At 38.3% G+C, this 14,601-nt stretch overlaps 1 protein-coding gene and 1 non-coding gene across 6 annotated transcripts in view; one reads left to right on the forward strand and one right to left on the reverse strand.

The window, feature by feature from the left end:
• The window catches only part of OXR1 (oxidation resistance 1), a 260,076-nt gene that overhangs the window by 47,052 nt on the left and 198,423 nt on the right, over positions 1-14,601 (forward strand). The window lies entirely within an intron of this gene.
• Positions 2,720-2,802, reverse strand: TRNAL-CAG. The gene has a single exon. It is a non-coding gene; the product is annotated as a tRNA-Leu (tRNA).

A 14,601-nucleotide genomic window follows, 5' to 3' on the forward strand; every position in this document is an offset into this window, starting at 1 on the left:
TAACATTAATGAAGAATTTGACAGATTATTCTGGTCTGTCCAGGCCTTTAATGCAAGAGAAATTATCTGCTTGAGAAAAGGAATTGAACTTTATACAGGTTTCCTAATGAAGCCCTATGGTCTCTGTGGTTTATGATGGCCTAGGATTTAACCCTCCCTCTTCCTCTCTCTTTAGTTTTGTTAATTCTTATAGTCTGTAATTATGGAAGAGTCAGCTTGGAAGAATACTATGTTTTATTTTGTGATTATATTGGAAATCCAAATTAAATCTCATCTGCATATATAATTTACCCATTACAATGTGTTACTAGAAGGGAAATGCTGTTAACTACAAACTATGAAGAGATCTAGGCTGCAGAGTTTTTATCCTGTGGCTCTGTGCATCTGTAATGATGCTGCTGTTTCACAGAAGATTTGCATCATGGGATGAATCCTAGCACCACTGAAGTAACTTGTGAACTGCCACTACAACTGGGGCTCTTCTTACCTTGAATGGTGGCCAGAGCCCTTTGTAGTTCTCTCGCTCTGCCCCACCATGCAAGACTCTCAGTGGGGATTAAAGCAGGGCCAGGAAGGGATTGTACAAAAAAGCTACAGTCCTGAATAGGTATTGAATAAATAATTATTTAATGGTCTTCTCATTTGTAGTTTTCTAGGATGCTTAAACCATCTTATACTGTAGGTACACCGGGCTGATTTATATGATCTCAATATTCATATTGTAATTGAAATTAAGCTAAGGAGGTTCAAAACATCAAATTTGATGTTTGTCTTCTGACATTTAATTATTTAATGGTTTATATGTATATCTATATATCTATACATATATATATCTATATATCTATACATATATATATCTCTACCTCAGTTATATTTTTTTTCTTTAAACTTTAGAAAGAGTCTGAACTCTTAGTTTAGATCAAATTACTTCTAATAATATTGATTTGATGCCTCTGTAAGTTAGATAACACACTACTATTGTAAATTATGTTGGTGGGACTTGATGATTTTGATTTCAGGTTTTGTCCAAAATGGATCCCACAGGAAGACCAGCCAGTCCTGCAACTTCAGAGTTCAGGGTTACTGCTTTGGGTGGCTGCCTGTTGATTTTGGTGTGTTTGGCAGATCCAGACATGCTGGACTTGCTGAGTGTTCATAGCAGGTAAATGTGCTGCTTCCATAATTCCAGTACTGGTAGAATTGCTGTAAGGAATGTGGAATTACACACTTTTAACAGTTCAGGAGATGAAAGCATCCCTGTATATGTTGACAGCCTGTAGTGCTGCTTGCCTAGTGAGAATGGATGGATGAACACCACCCCTTGGGTTAAGTCCTTAGATATCTATCCTCTGTACACAATGTACACCAGGTGTGGTAGAGAAGTATTTTGTGCAGGTAGCACTCTACTCAAGGACTGCTTAGTAGCATTTGCAGATGGAAGGGATTAGTTTCCTTTGTCAGAGTTTGTGTTATCACATAATTAAAACGCTACCTGTTTGTTTCTTCCACTGGGATAATTCATTGATTCACCTATTTTAGCTGCTCATTTATAATGATCTAGTGTTATGTGTTTCAGAGGTCATTATTGTATGCCTGCTGAAGGCTTGCAGTGCTGGATATTTGACATTAACTAAAAATCCTAGTCTTCTACTTCATTCAAGGGAAGAATGTTCTTGTGACTGCTGTTGGTGGTCTTGTTTCTCAGAAATACTTTGTATTCTAGAATTTCACCTAATGTGTATTTAACTCTAAACATATAACATGAAAATTTAATTAGTTTACTGATTCATATCTGCTTTTCAGAGGTTTTTAAATTTTAAAAAAATCAAGAATACAAAGCAACATCCAGAGTATTTTGGAGAGCAAGTTAAAAGTAAGAAAAAAACATCTAGCATTGAGGTGGAAGCTGTAGTTTTAGAAAACATCTAGAGCTAAAATAACTGCTCACCTCTGGCAAAAGAAGGAGAGAGGGAGGTTTTGCCTTCTCCTTTTTGTGCTCTCCTTTGCTCACTCCCTTTCTCCTGCTGCTTAAGCAAGTGCCAGAACCCTGCAGGTGATTGCCTGGCAGGTGGGTGCTACTCCCTAAAGCAGCAGAAGCCCATCTTGGGGCAGTGACATTTGTCTGTGCAGGGTGAGGTGCCTGGCCTGGCATCCAGCATCAGAGCGAGTGCAGGGAAGGTGGAGGGCTGCTGCAGCTGTGCTGGTGGAGAGCAAGCAAACCCCCACCAGATTTTGGGGGTTGTACTATGACCTGCTCCAGGCTGAAACAACTAGATTTGCTATTTTAATTTAGGACACCATTTTAAAATGTTAGAATAGAACAGAATTGAATAGCAAGTTTAGTTGGCAAGTTCAGTGGTCACCAACTGCCAAGTTGTGACCAGTTCAGGGTTGACCAAATGTTAAGACTAGTTTCTAAGTGGATTGTTCAAAACCCTCTAAAACATTGACAGGCTTGGGGCATTGACCTCCCTCGAAGCCTGATCCAGTTTTTTATCGCCTTGTCAGTAAATAAATGCTTCTTAGTGTCCCCTCTGAAGCCCTCCTGACACAGCTTTGAACTCCTCCTGCACTTCCTGTCAGTGGATACCAAGACGGTGTGAGAAGGAGCTCCCGCCCTTTTCCTCCTGAGGAAGCTGTGGAGCGCGATGAATTCTTTCCTCCGCCTTTCTTTTTCCAAAATAGACAAAGCCAAAATCCTCAGCCACAAAAACAACGTTGTCAGAAGTGGGATTCGAACCCACGCCTCCAGGGGAGACTGCGACCTGAACGCAGCGCCTTAGACCGCTCGGCCATCCTGACCCACGTGGGGGAGCTGTGGCGGCGCTGTCACTGTCTATTGGTGGATGTTTTTAGTTCTGCGCTATTGTTCTACACACAGCGGGTGTTAAAAGAGATTCCAAACGAGAACGCATTTTGTGTGGACTCTCTGGTAACCATAATAACTGATGTGTATTTATACATGCAGCTGTTGGGCTCTGTGAGGGAGGGTTAGTGTGTGGAGAACGTGCAAAAGTACCTGCTTCTTTTATTACGCATACCATGAAGCAGACATTTGAAGCTGTACAGAAATTAATAAAAAATGTGGTATGCAGTATGGTTCACAAAGACATTGCTTAAGGCTGATTTGTTTCCTGTAATGTCTACAAAGATTCCCCTGGGATATGTGCAAGTTATTAATGGTAAGAATTCTCTGATATTTGAAAGGGGGCTGTGACACTGAAGCAAATTGTATGTTGAAGATTTTATCAAAAAAATTCATGTGCTTCAGAACTGAATCTGGAAACCTCTAAATATACAAATTTGGTGAAGATTTGGGAGTAAAAGTAAATATGAAAGACAAGAGATGTGTTTATTTAGAAGCATCAGGTTAAAGTGCACTGTCTTTTTTTGGAATATAAACTTACTAGAGAAAAAGAAAAAGAAATGGGACGACCAGAAGCTGACTGTCAGAAATGGCAAATAAAATATTTTTATTTTAAATATAAATGAATAATATAATTTATATTGATCATATAATTAAATTGCTTCATAAGTTTCTAATGTAAATTAATATAAATTATTTAATTTATATATTAAATTAGTTTATTTATAAATTAAGAAATCAATATGTTTATATGAAAATTATATGTAAGATAATAACATAAGAATTCAATTATATAATTTATGTAATTTATAGGAATTATATGCTTTAATAAAAATGTGTTTTATAGAATACATGAAGCTATAAAAATTTAATATATACTAATATATTTATAATTTATATATTAAATTATACAATCATTTCTTAGAACCTTAAGAAGCATTATTTTCCCATGACAAAAAAAGGCAACTGTCTCTACTAGATTGGCCAAAAATTGGTACTGGTTTTATTTGATACTGTTGCTTCTGTATGTAGAAACCTGTTCTTCTGGCTCCAGTCTGTCAGTGTCTTTCTCTCTGGGGAGCCCAAAGTGCTGGGCCCAATACTTTGGTGCTGTCTCATGGGTGCTGAGTTGAGGAATTAATGACTTGTCTTGACCTGCTGGCTGTGTCCTTCCTTGGAGACACACAAGAGTTGACTGGACAAGGCTCTGTCTCGTCCTGACTTCAGAGTCTGTCCTGTCTTCAAACCTGACTTTGCCTTGAGCAAGGCTTTAGAGCAGGTAAGTGCTAAAGGTCCCCTCAAACCTAAACTCTTTTGTGATTCTACAACTATGTGCTGTAATTTTGGACAATTTTATGTAACAATGCCTGTGAATTGAGAGTATTAATGCTGTATCTTGGCTATGCTGTAATGTGTCCTGAACCTTTGAACTTTTATCCTTGTACTCATTCTAGGGCAACAAGAAGTCTTGTCTGAAGCCCAGCAGAATGAAAAGATGAGCTTGTGTAAAAATATTCTTGTAACATTCTGGAAATGTTATGCTTTTTATGTTGGGAGTCAGGAGTTATGCTGCAATTTATGCTGCATTTCAGCAGTCTTGGTTGACTTACTGGAAGCTGCAATTTTCACATATTTAGAATTAGTAATATATTTAAATTCTGTAGAAACAGGGCCTTGGAAAGGTCACAAAATATGTTTATATATGCTGAAAGAAGAGACTTAGCCAATGTGGTGCTGTTTGTTTTATTGGGTGGTTGGTTTTTTCTAAACAATAGCTGGTGGTCTGGACAGAACTTTTTCCAGCTTTGGTACATAGCAAGATGGGCAGAGTGCAATAAGTAGAAATAGAGATGGCAGAAGTTTGACCATAAAAATCTACTCATAATGTAGTAACTCCAGGATGAGCAGCAGTTACAGCCTACACTCTTTCTGCTGTCAGCCCAGAGCTTTCTGGGTCTTCAGCCAACAGCTCCAAAACCTTGTGCTCCCTACTTCAAGATATATTGATGACGTAAAGCTGACTGAATGTGTCTTGAATTCCTGGGAAAATTAACTAAAAAGGTCTTAATTTAATTGAAGTCTAAGTCATAAAGATAGCATTATCCATTGGCTTCTAGACTGGTTGATCACACAGGAAAGCATAACTAAGTGCATATCAAACATACAGTAGCCTTAGTGAGGAATCTGCTCAAGTCTACTCCTGCACAGCTCTCCCTGAACATTTTGGGACATTTCTTTGGCTCAGAACTTCATTAACTACAGAGCTAATGATTGTAGCATTAGCTCAGTTCCCTAAAAATCTGCAGATCTGGCTGTCTTGCTGGTTAGAATGTAGTGGTACTTGGAATGCAGTTGCCATACTGACTGAGCTCTAGTAAGTGAACTGAAAACCTCAATATAAAGGTCCTATTTAAAAAGATGTATGTATTCCCCAAATCCTTTGGCACAGACTTATGTGGCTGCCTGTCCATCACACATTCAGGCTCATCAGACTCGAGGCTGGAGGTTGTTGTGTTGCAGGATGTTGATGGGCCCAGCAGATGTGCTCCTGTCCACTGAAAATAAAGTCCCTGGGATGTGAAGTGCATTGGTATTACCCATTGAAAGGGTTTGCTCTGCTGGTTCCTGAGTACATGTTCTGACGATAGTAGGTGCAGAAGAAACTCTTTGGCAAAGGCATCACTGTCAATAGTGTCTCATATTTGCCTTCTGTTGGTGCCCAGGCTAATCAGTGGTTTGCACTGCTGTCAGTGCACAGCAGCAGTTGATGTATTTAAGTGCTGGGTCCAATATCTCCAGTGCTGGAGATAAAAGGAATCACATATGAGAAGCCTCTCTCCCACCTTTCTTATCCCTCCTGTTACTTGGTAGCCCTTCCTTGGACATCTTGGGTTTCTGTCCCGCTTTAAGTAAAGCTTCTTGCAAAGTGAGAGCATATTTTGTGCTTTTCTTGCTTTGAATAGGAGAGTTGCTTTCCTCCTTAAGTTTCAGGTGTCTCCCTGGGACCCTGAAATAATTTTAAAAGAATGACTGTATCCAGTGGAACCATTTTCTCTCCTTCCAAGGAGAAAATGGAGCATGTTATATGGGTGATAATGAGATTAAATGTGGTTAAATGGAGACTTGACTTCAATAATTATGCCTTTTTGCTATTCTTGTAACTTCACGTTTTGTCCCTAGTTCTGCAAAAGCAAATGTCCTTGATTTACAGGTATCTCTAATCCTTTTGTCAGGCCTTTTTTGGTTGCACAAAGAGAAATATAAAGAGATGCATGGACTCAAAATGTCGTCAAGGAGGTGGGAAGCTCTCTTCCTGCTCCCTGTAATCTTTAGGGACCAGACTCACTCATTTATCTGAAAAATATATCAGTAGCAAAAAGAGACTATGGGCTGAAAATGACACTGCTCTGTGTCAGAACCATGTTGTCTCAGCTGCCAGCTGTCTTTGCAGCAGAATTTCAAGTTGAGCTGTAGTCACAGGTAGGAATAGTAATAGAGGCTTTTTCCTGGGCATATTTCCTCTGTTCCAGTGGGAATTACAGATCTGAGGGACACAACTGAGAAAAAAAATAATCATCTTATTCTATTCAAAGTATGCTGAGAATCACCTTACTCAATTTAATGGGTCTTTCTTATTAGATAACTCATCCTCAAAACACCTTTTAAGTAAGTATGCTCATAAACCTCCTTTGAATTAAGTACAATGCCTTACATTCCCCAAAAAATATCTTCCTTTTGAAGATATAAAGCAGATTAAATGTGTGGAACCATGTGGTGTTTATAGGAGATCAGGAATGCTAGAGAAGCTGGCATAGCATGTCTGCACTGTCTGTGATAATAAGAGAAGATGCCTCAGGAGCATATGTTATCAGCAGGATCCAGGAGAGATACAGCATCAATGTGTGAGGCGGGGGAGGTAGGATTCCTTCTATCCCCCTCGATATGGATGTCAAGTATCAGCTTTTCTTTCCTCCCAAATCACTATTTTGTCAGGAATGTGAGCTCCAACTGGAGAATTCATTGCTCTGTCATTGCTGCCTGTTGAACTGGAATATTTTTTTTCTTAATACTTTTAACTCCAAGTGAAATTGAGGATTTCTTCAAAACGAAAAGATAGAACTGCCTTTATGTCTTTCTGTCTTATGTCTGCTGTTCACAAAAGTCATGGGTGTGTGCTGTTGTTCCTGCCTAAATTAAGGCATTCGGAGCTGTGAGGGTAGCCAGTGGATTTCTTCTCTGTTTTCACTTGAACACGCTCAGAGCTGAGCTCAGTTCTGTTCCTAACCTGTCCTCTTCCTGTCTAGTAACCACCAGCTCCTGTGGATGGAAGTAGTTACATTTATGGTTATCAGTACAGGGCATGGATGGGGATTTGTATTTAACATGACTGCAGTAAAAGGTAACTTGATAGCTGACACTGGGGCAGAACTTGACCTGCAAAATCCTATTTACTAATTGATGAGCAAGCATCTTACCTGACTTTCAGCTTCCAGCTCAAGTGTTCAGCAGTGAAAAATATCCTTGTGCTTGTTAAGAAAAGTAAAAAAAGAAAAGAACCTGTAAATCATTGGAGCTGTGATAAGCATGGAAAATTACAGTGACAGAATATTTTATTGTTAACTGGGACTTTATTTTTACTTTTATATAGCAAATTCCTAAAATATTTGAAGCACAATTGCATATTTATACTCTATTAAAGTTCTGTCCTTATTTATGAAGGCAATAGAAAGCAAACTATTGAACTGGAAGGAGTCTTGTCAATTATTTATATTAAATGAATCAGATGATGTTGCATATCCCAGACTCTTAAACTACTTTTGTCACTGGTTTTTCCACTTATCACGTAACCTGTGATGGAGGCCCTGTGTCCTCTCTTGGCAGTTTCCAGGAAGGCTGAGACATGGTAGAGAAGTTTTAGCTTAAACGGGGCTGAATAGGGTTTGTCTGGTAGACCTGGATGTGGAGAGCTGATGAGGCTGACAGAGGATTTAGTGAAGGGAGAGCTAAAGAAGGGCTTGCCTCTTGCTAGGTAGAAAAGGGAGAACCAGATGGGATTATCTAGGCTGTTGCAGGGGGTTGTCTTTTCCAGATATTTTCCAGGATAATAAACAAGCTTTGAATAAAGGACAATGCCTGGCTGTGGCTTGGTTTGTATCTCCATGTCATAAAGCCACTTCCTACTTAGTAAAATTCTATGGAAAGAGTAAATCCCTGGCCTGTTGGTACTGGATATTAGTTGTGCTTGAAACCTCCTTTTGAACACTGCAGCCCCTCTCTCCTCTCCAGATGGAATGGATGGGATCTGCAGCCACTTACTCTCTGATACACAGGTGAATGTTTTTTCTGAGGTGCAGAGGAATGAATCTCCAGCTGATTTTATAAGGGTCTATTTGCAATTTAAAAAAGGCATGTAACCAGTGAGTGCAGCACTGCTAATTATGACACAGTAAAGATAATGAGAAATAACAATGATATTTTATCATATCTATTACGTAATGAGAACACTAAAGTATTGAATAATGATTAACGTATTGTAAAATGTGGAAGGCTTCTTAAGAGTGTTGTATATTTGGAAAGTAGGATTTTTTTAGTGCAACTGTCAATACTAGAGTCTTGTGACTGTGTTATGCAGTATGTAGAAGAAATAAGCAGTACGTTAAGTGCAAGATATTCCAGCATTGACTGGAAATTGACTGTATACAAAAAACTGTATCACAGTAGCTGTCAAATATTAGCCATCCCTTAGACTTCCCTCTTTTTCTAAAAGCATGATATTTACATGTTTACTTTTCTTATCCCAAAGAGACATAGTATCTTTTTTTCTTTCCCTCAAAAGGCTTTCTATTTGCATGATTAATATGTTCCTTGCATACTCTGAAGAGGAATATCTGCTTCACTCTGGTACCCAGGCTGACTCCCCACTGACTGCTTTCCAAACTAACATAAGAATTATTTATGTTTGCAACAAAAAGACATAATGCTGGTTTGGAGTGTGGTTTTCTTGTTGACATTTTAGAAACTGTTCCAGGCTCTTCTTAATATTTAGACAAACAAATATGTTTGTTTTTTTCTGGTGCTGCTGTTGACATTTCCTAAGGGAATTGCTGTAGATGTTAACAACTTCCCAGCACAAGCATGCTGTAATGGAAGAGTTCTTTGCTTGTGGCCCTGACACAAATTCCTTTTAACTGATGTTTTTGCTGAAAGTAATGTGATTGTGATAACTTATGTGAGTCAGGGTAAATGTGAATCAGTCCTGGCTATTTTGGGGGAGCATAAATGTCTGCTAAACTCCTCAGTGTTTTGCTTCTTGCAGATATAACAAGCAGAAGGTACCGATTTGTTGTGTGCCTCAGAGCCTCTGTGCTGCACAAATATCTGCAGTGCAGAGCAGGAAGAAGGTCCATGAGGAGCATTGGTAATTGGTGAAGCCTGAAGGCCAGAGAAGCTTGTAACTCTGCCTGCAGAAATTGGTCAGTTTGGGGCTTGGCTAATTTTGGAACCAGTAGCCATGGAAAGAATCACATAGTGGAGTGTTCCCTTGTTTGTGCAGTGTGGGCCCAAGGGCAGTGCAGGTGCTGATGTGTGAGAGTTGAACCTGTGCACTGCCATATCTTTACTCTCTGGGCAGTACAGACAGGGTGTAATTACGTTAGCTATTAACCCTGGGCTGTCCACTCAGAGAATTTATACAAGCTTTTAAGAGTGAAGGTTTCGAAGACTTTTTAAGCAGGTTGGGATTTGTTCTGGAATCCCAGATTAAAAGTTTGAAGCTCTTATATGCAAACAACCTGTTCAGCATGTGTCTGTATTAAAAATGCCTGCAATGTTCCTACAAGAATGAATTATAGCTTACAATCTTTTAGCAAGACTGTATCTTTTTCTGACTGGTAATGTATTGCAGAAAGGGAACAGATTTTCCTCAAAACCCATTGCTGTTTTAAATCTCTTCAAATGAAAAACATTTCTGTCACTGGGATTATCCTAACCTCAGTTATTATATTGTCTGCATTTTCAGTAAAAGTGTAGAGAAACTTGTTTGCAAGACAGTAATGCAGCAGCATTTTGGCCATGTTTGTTCCATTCTGGAGCCCTTCGGCTGAGGCTTCAAGAGGCAGTCTTTGTTGGTCTGTGGCTCTTCCCCTGCCTTGAAAAAGAACAAAAACTGTCAGGAAGAAAGATATTCATCCTAAGGGTAGACTCCAGTTACATTAAATAGAATAGCAGCCACTTGGAGATGGGACTGGAAGGCAGCCAAAAGGACACTGAAATTTTTCAATAGTCTGTCTCTATCCCTGTCTTCCAGTGATCAACAGAGAATGTAATTTCAACCTTCAAACTATTCACTGCAACCAGAGGAAACTGAATGCTGTTCTGGCTCTATTTTAAAGAGCTTTGTAACCTAGATGAGGAGATACTCTTCTTTTAAATGTGCATGTTCTACTATTGCAGTAAATCATTGCAGGTATTACTGCTTATCGATTTAAGTAAATTGTCCTTTTGGCTGTCTTATGTGTTTCATAAGGAGAAGTTGACCTTGACCTGTGGATATAAAACATTTTCAATTAGTCTTTTGATTAAGGATTTCTCAGATGGTCTCTCTTGCTTGCATCATTAGCTGGAGGCATTCAGCCAGGAATGACCAAGTGAAGTCATGTTCTGAGGCATTCGGGTCATGACAAGATGAAATGGCTTTCCTTTTAATGCCTGCAAAAGGCTCTGTGTGCTGTACCTTCTTTATGAAAATCTCTCAGATTTATGTATGTAAAGGCAGATGACCTGTGACTCCTAGCAATATTACAGCCTCATGTACCTCCAGCAATTTCAGGCATGTATTTGCAGTATCATTTTCCCTTTCCATTTAAGAAATCTCTGCACCCTCATGCCACTATAGGGGAGATGCAACCCATTGAGCCAGGTGGGTCCTCTCAGTTAAAATAAGACCAGAAAGAGCTATCAGTATAGGTCTGCTGCCACCTGGTTTCAGACACTACTCTTCCCTTCCCAGTGGAAACTCTATTAATGTCTCCCAAGGAAGAGAAGAAGCTGAGGCCTTTTAATTTAAAACATTGCATTTTAGTAAAACCAGGGAATATAAGAAAAATAAGAAATTGTATTATGTAGGTAAAAATCTCATTCCTACTGTCAGATATTTGGGAACTTTTTAAAATTATATATGTTCTAATATTTGTGCAGCACAGTGTTTCTGTTTTTCTTTCCTCCTGATGTGTAGAGTTGTATTTGTATGCTATTAAAAAACCCAACACCCTATCCCTTTTTTCTTCACATAATGGTAGTGAAATAGTTGGGATAGGAAATAGATAGGAAAGCAGAGAGGTGAAAGGTATCCTCTCTGAGTATGCTTTGGATGTAAAGAAGTAGAGATGACATTTGGCCTCAGACTATCTGTTTCCTACTGTCAGATATTTGGGAACTTTTTAAAATTATATATGTTCTAATATTTGTGCAGCACAGTGTTTCTGTTTTTCTTTCCTCCTGATGTGTAGAGTTGTATTTGTATGCTATTAAAAAACCCAACACCCTATCCCTTTTTTCTTCACATAATGGTAGTGAAATAGTTGGGATGGGGAAGCAGAGAGGTGAAAGGTATCCTCTCTGAGTATGCTTTGGATGTAAAGAAGTAGAGATGACATTTGGCCTCAGACTATCTGTAGGATTCAGGAATTGAGAATCATAGGTACAATAGGTAGACACTCTCAGCTTCCCACAGAGTGGCCTGCTCTGTTTTGTGAGTGGGTGTCAAAGTACAGGGTAGCTAAATGTTCTGCTGCCCAGGTCATGGGAGAGTGCCACAAAGTAAGGCACTTATTATGAGATGTATGGGGTGTTACAAAACGTGGAGTGTTATCTAAAGCACCCAGTGACCATGGCTGGTTATTATGAAGAGCAGCAGTTACCACTGTGAGTAGTATATTAGCTTCAACAGAAACTGCTTGGTGCATTCAAGAGTAAAATAACATCTTCAGTTTTTTCCTTAATGTAGGAAGGGCAGCTTTCTGCCATGCAAAAATCTAGATTTACAGCATGTTCACAGCTAATGTGCTCTTCAGGATGGATAGTTTTAGCCAGTCAATTTTTTTGAAATGTTTGGCAGATAGAGGAGAGAGCCATCTAATATCCACCTTTAAATTCAACATTTAGTAAACATACCAAATCGAGTGTATGGCTCAGAATTCGGTCTCTCACTGTGCTTGTGCTGAGTCTTTTGCTTTTAAAGGCCATGATAGATGAGGAGAAAATAATGACAGATGTTTTCTGTAATGTGGATGGCATGGCTTGCTGTCATGGGGATCCTGGACTTAAAATGGGCCCTGCTGTTATCCATGCCTATCCCGGGGGTGCTTTGGGAGAAGAGAGTTTTGTTCAGCCAGAACTGCAGCTTACACCTCAGTGCCACACAGACCTGCAGATGCTAATTGCTTCCTAATCTGTTTGTCATTAAATGGCCATGAAATTTTCTATGATTATTTTTTTCTGAGCACAACTATTTCATTATAAGTATTCTGCTTGTTTTTTTTTTTCCCCCCCACTGTGCTATAGTGAATATTAACGGCCAAGAAAAAGAATGAATAAAGAAAGGAGATGGAGAAAAGAGATGTGAAAGGAGTGGAAGTGAATGAAAATTAGTGACAGAGGAGTTACGTATGTATAAATATTTTGGCGGCTCTAGAAAAATGAGTAGACCCAGGACTATTTACTAAGGAAAGACATAGGACAAAAAAGCAACTTTTAAAATATGGGGAAAACAAGTGTCTTACATGATAGTAATAAGTTTTAGGTTTTTTTAAGTGTTTGAATTTAGAAAATAAAATTGAAGCATATGTATAAATATTTTGACGGCTCTAGAAAAATGAGTAGACTCAGGACTATTTATTAAGGAAAGACATAGGACAAAAAAAAAAGCAACTTTTAAAATATGGGGAAAACAAGTGCCTTACATCATAGTAATAAATTTTAGTTTTTTCTAAGTGTTTGAATTTAGAAAATAAAATTGAAGCAAAAATAGGAAAATGAAAACTGACTAGTGGACCACAGAACTAAGTAGGTGACTGAAAAGGAAGAAAAGCAGAGATGGAAGTCTACCTAAATTCTCTTTGCCCTAGTGCATTTTATGCTCTGAGTCATACATAGGGCCCCCAAACATTTCAAGGAATGTAAAAGGTGATTGTTTATGCCTACTGAAAATGCATGTGTTTTTTAAACACAAAAAGTTAATTAACCTGTGGACCTGATGTTACAGAGACAAAATTTTTGGAGAATTCAAAAAAGTTTTCACATTGGTCAGTGGTAAAGAAACATTAAGGATTTTGTGAAGACAGTGTGATGTTTTTTCTAAGTATTATAGGAAAAATCTCTGTTGCTCAAGGAATGAAACTTCTGGCTGACAACAACCCTAGAAGGAGCTTTACTTTGGTTTTGCTCATGGGTGCTGGCTGCTTGTCAGTAATAGGACCCCTGTTCTCACAGTGTTTTTTAACACTGTTTTTTCGGTGTTTTAGTTCTTGTTATGCAATGGGGCTAAATCACACAACTCATGCTAGAAAAAAGTGGTGGAAAGAGATAAACCATTCTAAAAGCATTATGATTGGCCAAAGTTACTTCTGAAATCATGGCCAAGCAAAAAGGGGACTGCAGAGATCATAGTTACAGCCTACCACTCCATCCACTTCCCATTTCTGCAGTGAAGGAAAAGCTTTTTAGATGAATGTCTAACGAGTCACATTAGCTGGAATTTCATCTGCCATAATAATGGACCACAATCAAAACATAATAATTTATACCTCTGTGTGAGGTGTTTTAGTACAACTGAATGAAAATTCACAAGATGAAGACACATATTGCTGTTTGTGCCTCTTTAGTTTTCTTTTCGTTTTTATTGAGTCATAAAGAGCCTTTTTATTTCAGCATAGAACTACTTCATCTAATAGAGGAGTTTTTTATTTTTTTCCTGATTATTTGCATTTTGTTGTTAAACAATAGTTAAATGTTTGCTTCATTGGGCTAATGAAAGGAGAGTTGAGGTTTTCAGTGCTGAAGTGCTTCTTTATTACTGCTTCCTGCATGGCCATTTTGATCATATGTTTGCTCTTTAACTTGCCAATTCTTTTTATATGTATTGGTTTCATGTGTCACCCTGAGGTGGAGTGGGGTTGTTCCAGTTTTCTTAATTTCTTTCATTAAAATTACTGACTTTTAAACTCTCCTTTAGAGTTTAATAATAGCCACTTTTGATACAATAACAAAAAAAAAAATGAAAGCCTAGACTTTTAAGAATATTCCAAAGAGGCTATAAAACAGACTATCAGATTACTGTTCACTTGAAATGATCATAGTGATATAGAGATTAAAAGAAATTTACATAACTTTTCAAACAGGAAAAAGAAGACAAGACTGATATCATTATATCAAACATGACATTGAAGTTTTGCATTTATTTTCTCACAGTTCTTTCTGGCCTGCTGTGTTAGTGGAGGACAATAAGCCATGCTGGACTCTTCTTCCTCTAGGTTCTAATTTTCATCTGGAGAAAGGATACTTGAATTTATCTGGTTATTTCATGGTTGCAAACCATAATTACTTGAGAGTATGATTTACAGTTAAGAACCATTATGGCATTAAATTTAAGCAGTCAGAAAAACACTGGATTAAATGTAAAGATAATGTCACATTGGAAGAGCTAATTCCTGATGTACTGTTGAGTCTTAAATTCACTT

Source organism: Passer montanus, unplaced genomic scaffold (genome assembly GCF_014805655.1).
Source record: "Passer montanus isolate IOZ18808 unplaced genomic scaffold, ASM1480565v1 scaffold19, whole genome shotgun sequence".
NCBI classification, from domain to species: domain Eukaryota; kingdom Metazoa; phylum Chordata; class Aves; order Passeriformes; family Passeridae; genus Passer; species Passer montanus.